This window comes from Jatropha curcas, chromosome 6 (genome assembly GCF_041381405.1).
Source record: "Jatropha curcas cultivar XTBG-Jc1 chromosome 6, XTBG_Jcur_1.0, whole genome shotgun sequence".
Lineage (NCBI taxonomy): Eukaryota > Viridiplantae > Streptophyta > Magnoliopsida > Malpighiales > Euphorbiaceae > Jatropha > Jatropha curcas.
Genome location: NC_143156.1, coordinates 18,750,376 through 18,756,587, shown reverse-complemented (window position 1 = coordinate 18,756,587; position 6,212 = coordinate 18,750,376). Strand labels below are relative to the sequence as shown.

Below are 6,212 nucleotides of genomic sequence, written 5' to 3'. Positions count from 1 at the left end.
ATTCCATGATCAGCGCGAAGAGAAGAGCATTTTGCCTTTCGGGGCCTCGCCGGAGTATCGCCGGCTGTCACCGGGCCGCTGCCGCCGACTGCCGTGCACGGTGGCCGGAGAAATCCAAACAGCCCAGAAACACCAACTCTTTACATCAATTTGCTCCATTTCATGGGGAGATCACCGATTTCATGTTTAATAATCAAAACGATTACCCTAAAAGCCAGAAATGGTCCCAAAAGTTGCTAAGGGGACTGCCGACCATGGTGGTTTCGCTGTTATCCACCCGAAACTCAATTTAACTGAGGAGAAACACTTCACAGGGCAACAACGAATCATTCGCGCCCGCTCTCAGTGAGCACAGTGGTCAAAAACGGCGAGGACTCGCTTAAGATTGAAGAGTAGAGCTGTCGAAGGGGACGGCTCCGATCTGCGTCGCTGGGGCTCCATCTGCGTGAGAGAGGGCTGGAAACTTCACCAGCAGCACGAGGCGAGTCGTTATCAACCTCGCTCTCATCTGGCGGTGGCCAGAAACGGGAAGGGAGGGAGGAGGAGGTTGCGCAGCTGGAGAAGAAGAAGGAAAAGAGAGGAAGAAAAAAAAAAGAAACCAAGTCGGTTCCTAGATCATTCTGGTTCGATTCGAACTGGTTTGGTCTGATTCAACGGTTTGGCTTGATTTTGGCTCGGTTTGCAGGTTTTTCACTTGGTTTTCGGATTATTCGTGTGGTTTTCGAAAAATCAATTTGAGTTTCGGGTCCGGTTCAATTTATTTTAATTAGGTTTCATAACATTTCCTCCATTAACTAAATAAAAATAAAAATATAGTTAGTAATCATATTTGATTTTTAGGATAATTAGTTTATATATATACATAATAGATTAATTGCTGGACTTTCATATTATTACTCGAAAATTTAATTGTTCTCGATTCAAAATTTTCGACATTATATTTGGGCTTGCGCCTAATTTGCAAAACTTGAACTCAAATTAAAATTGTTCACTATTTACGGCCCATACCGTCAAAAATTCAAATTTTTGATTTAATAAAAATTCAAAGGTTTCGAAAATAAAAATTCAGGGTGTTTCAGTAGCCTATTTAAAAATTTATTTATTTTTAATAAATTTGAAAATTAAAATATATAAAATTTTTAAATATCTCATTATCATATATATTTATTAAAAAATAAATTAAAAAAGCTACAAGTTAAAATTTTAAAATGTTTAATTATCTATATTTATTTATTTAATAAATTATTGTCACGACCCATTTCCATGGACCGGACCGGCACTAGGGCCCAGGTAAGCTTAAGGCTCCCGAGGCCCGTAGTAAGCCTGAAACACTACAAATTTGCTATCTCAATAAAATTTTAAACATTTACAAATTCCCCTGCTTACAATACACTATAGTTATAATACAGGCTCACAGAATTATTCCATCTATAATAATACACAACTTAAAAGTATACAAGTTCTATAACTGCGGAGTTTACTGACGGATGTATACATATAAGTCTTCGGACATTTATCTATTTAATTGATCAATACTAAAATTAGCGAATTTCTTTTTTAACGGCGAAGAGCAGAGTTATAGCTGGGATTTAGAAAATGCTACTTCCTGAAAGATTTAAACAAAAGAGATGTGAGTTTATTAATGAATAATAATTATTGCACAACACACGCATTCACACAATTGTATAAATATATCAACCTAGTCATCCGACTAGGTATATGCTCACACAGCCAGTCACACAAATGGCATATCACCAGCACTCACAATTATTAACATCTTCATATAATCACATCACGTGGAAATTAGTCAGTGGAGTCACCGAACCCCCGATGAGCCGTCCTCCCACATGGCTCATCCTCTCACATGTGCACCAGGGAGCCGATCCCCCATACTGGCCGACCGGTCTAATCCTCACTTGACCAGCCCTCTCATTATTTTTCCATTCTCTCTTTTCTTTTCCATACCAACAGGAGGCAACCCGGTCGTCTCCATCAAATCTAGATCATCAGGCGCTCACAACAGGAGGCCACCCTGCGGGCTGCGATCAAATCTAGATTATCCGGTGCGCCCAATAAAGAAGCCAGCCTGTGGTTAACAATAACGGTAACGGTAGGTGCACACGGGGGCGCCGATCTCCCATTTACCCGGCTAACAGAAACAGAATCAGGATCCATATAACAGAATCAGGATATAACAGAATCAGAATCAGGATCCGTATAACAGAAACAGTCTCACAAACCCATGGTGACCCACTTCATCCCAATTCCACACAAACAAAGCAAGGCATTGTCACATCACAACTAATCAAGCATTGCAATTAATTGCAGAAATATTGCAAAGTTAAACATCGGAATGCAATACACAATTAGACATTCATACTCAAATGCAAATAAATAAATAATATTAACAATAAACAACAATGATAGAATAAATAATAATAATGAAAATAAACAATAACAATGAAAATAAATAAGTAATTGAATAATTAAGTAAATAGATGATAGTAAAATAATTAGAATACTTTATTTACTATGTATTAAGTTATAGAATTATTCTAAATAAACCTATTACTTTATATTGTTAACTAAGACTAGTCTAAGTTCTATCGAAATTTCGGCAGCACCTCCCCTAAAAATTGGGCTATTTACCTACTCAAATATCACAATAATATATATATTAATCATTCAATGCACACAGCCCATCCGTCGGGCGATCAAACAGTTAAATTTCCCTTCCTCCATCCAAATAATAATGTCAACATTCAACTATTAATTCACAACTTATAATAATCTTCAAACGTGTTCCAATAATATTACTGAACATTCTTTGCTTCACATAAATATAATCAGCTTCTTTAGCTAATTGACAAATAAATGAAATCTTTTATATATCTATATACATATAAGAACACAATTACAGATATTACAATTTTATGTTCTAGTTACAATGCTACTTGCTGAAATAATATCGAAATCTTTTAAAGACCAGCTTATAAACTATCCTATAGTTCAAACAAATGGTATACTATCTTAAATGCAATTGTCGTATTTTCCCAGTTGAAGTTATGTGTTTAAGATTTCTCGATCAATGTTTGAATTCTAACTTATAATCTATTTGATTTATTAGTAGAATATTTATTCATCTTATCTTAGTATAATTATTAGCATTTACTAAGTTTTTGTACTACACTTATTTGCACCCATAAATTTAATCAATAGTAACTCGTATCCTATTATAACTCTATTAGTCAACTAATGATTTCTAATAATACACTTGGCCTATTAGCTTTTAAATATTCCGCCGAACACCCGACAACATCTCTCCTTAATCATACTCAACATCTAGTTTAAATTACCGTAGAACGATCGGCAGCCCATCCACCAGGCAAAGAACTTTAAATAAAATCCCCATCCTCCTATCATTATCAACCCACCATTCTTCGTTATACAGTAATTATAAAATCAATATCTTGAATCCATAATTTACTATGAATTACTTAATAAGTAAAAACAAAATAATTTCTTAAATTGAATCAATAAGTCTTATTTATATGCCTACCCATCATTGATTTTCACCCTTCAAATTTAATCACAATCAAATAAATGGTTTGTTTGACTGCACCTATTTATATTTCAGGACCTATAACCAATTATTTACAACACTAAATCCTAGATTTTCTTTTAATAAGCCAAGTATAACTTCGATTTAATCTCAAGTCATGCTAACAAAATAAGCTAACAACCAATTTATTCATGTGATTAGAATACCCAATAACTTAGTTACTGCATTTCTACCAACCCCTCCTTAATTTAACTTTCTGTGATATTTACGGCTTAGAAGACTAATTTTCGATTTCTGTCGTCTAATGATTCGAACACTATACAATATCAAAGTGCAAAACTAATTGCAAAACTAGATTCTATGTAAAAATTGGTATATACTGCCTATGAGGAATTCTAGTCACCGAATCCACCGCTGTCGCCGCCGTCTATGGTGGCCGGAGGTACCTTGGTTCCTAAATCTTGCAATTCTTACGCCAAGACGCAGCAAATTTCATATAGAACTCAGTTCTATAGCCAACTACTGCAATTTATGTCAATATCTAACAAAATCCCAATTTTTATTTCTTAAATCCCTAAGTCCCATTTTGATCAATTCCTGCGTTAAATCGCCTAATCTATGCAAAATGATTTCTAAAGGAGTGAAATGGGAGGACAATCAACTTACCTCGCCGGAGAGTATAGTCGGAGTTGCTCGGAGGGAAGGACGGAGACGCGACTGTCTCGATCGCGCTAAGGTCCCCAGCTTCGCTGTGACTCTTGCGCTCACCAGAAACGGAAACGGAGAGAAGGGAAGGAAGGCGGGCTGCTGCGGCGAGGAGTCGACGGCGAGGAGGCGCTGGTTCTGGTGGTCGAAAAACCAGAGAGGAGAGGCAGCGAGGTCGCGCGCTGGCACTGGCGCAAGGAAGGAGAAGGGGAAAGAAAAAAAAGAAAGAAAAAAAAGAAAAAAAAGAAAAAGAAAAGAAAGAAAAATCTTGGGCTTCTAGACCATTCCGGTTCGATTCGAACCGGTTTGGTCTAATTCTATGATTTGGCTCAATTAGCTTGGTTTTCGAAAAAATCAAATTGGTTTACGGGTCTAGTTTAGCAATAATAAAATACTAGCTGGTGTAATCTTATTGGTTGAAATAAAAATTTTATTTTTAAATGAAAATTCTATGAAATTAAATTTTCGGATTGTTTCAATCTCCCCACCTTATAAAAAAATTCGTCCTCGAATTTTAGAAATGAGCAAGAAATAGGAATGCAACTAGAAAAGAAAGCATGTAAGGATATTTAACAAACAAATTATCATTTGATTGACATCCAAGAATAATGAATGGATGGTTTCATTATAACTCAAACCCCTTAAACTAGCAAACAAGGTTCCATCACACTCAAAATGTATTCGTTCAACCATCTATTACATTTATTGTCACTTGATTAAAACTCACAGGAAACTTAAGTCTATTACTATAACCTCCAATTTCTATTATCAGTCAGCTACTGAAATCTTTAGAAAGTCGTTCAATAAAACCGAGTTTAGCAGTAACATGCATAATAATAATAATAATAATAATAATAATAATAATTCATAGCTTACGAAAACAAAAAATAATTGAAATTTGATTTTATATATAGTGATAAAAATTATCTCATTTAATTTACATATATACTTACTAAAACTCTTATTAATCAAATATTCAAGAACTTATTACTTTAATTCAAAACTTTAAGAAAAATCGTTTGTTACTTCCGTTGTCTATTATATCATAGGGCACTTCGAAATAACTGTCTTTGTTTCTCATCTATACCAATTCGATTGTCCCTATGATATCTTTACCATAGACTAGTTCATCTGTTATATAGCTCCTAGATCACTGCGGCCCCTAGCTATTTCACTCCTATAAAAATTTTCACTCCTTCCACTTAACCGCCAGCGTCTCTTTCTGGTACTTATTCCTTAAGTTATCTTAATACTTACCACTAAAATCGACTTTCATAATAACATCTTTTAATCGTTCAAATTTCAGTTAATAGTCCAAATCTCATTTGATAACCTTCCATTGTGCTTATGTTGCCTATTAATCCATTCTAGATATATTAGAGTATTCTTATTAATTATTTCGTCTATTAATCATTGTTAATCGTGATCTATCTAATCACCAACATTTCAATCTAAAACTTATTATTTACTCTAACTATACGCTTTCATCAAATTACACATCAATACAAATGTCTTCTATAAAAATTTCTTAAGTCCTGACCTAATGCTATCTTAACACCCAAATATCACATCAAATCAATCTCATTAGCTTTTTATCGCCTAATGCATATATACTAATAACTTCTCACTTTTCTGTCCATATCATGGACTAGAAATTTCTAAACTATAGTCTTAACGTTTAATTAAAAGTCTTAATTAGCCATACGTCTACCTATCACTAACGTGAGTCAACTTTATATTTAACTTACCTATCTCATTTGTCCTTAATCAAACAATATTCTCTTATTCAAGTCGAGTAAGATATTTATAAATTACTTTGATTTGTCTACCACTTGCTCCTAGCATATATTACACCTTGTTACATATACCATTTCTATATCCTTAAACCATTCAAGTCCATTCCTAATATTATTCCTTCCATTTATTTTGCAACCTCGCTTCTAAA

General features: G+C 34.4%; 1 long non-coding RNA gene across 1 annotated transcript; it reads right to left on the bottom strand.

Annotated features, from left to right (window-relative positions):
* Nucleotides 1-1,330: 1,330 nt before the first annotated feature.
* LOC149495659 (uncharacterized) lies at nt 1,331-4,620 on the bottom strand. The gene is made up of 2 exons (XR_016321174.1): nt 4,229-4,620; nt 1,331-1,606 (listed from the first exon to the last, which is right to left on the bottom strand). It is a non-coding gene; the product is annotated as an uncharacterized LOC149495659 (long non-coding RNA).
* Nucleotides 4,621-6,212: the final 1,592 nt, after the last annotated feature.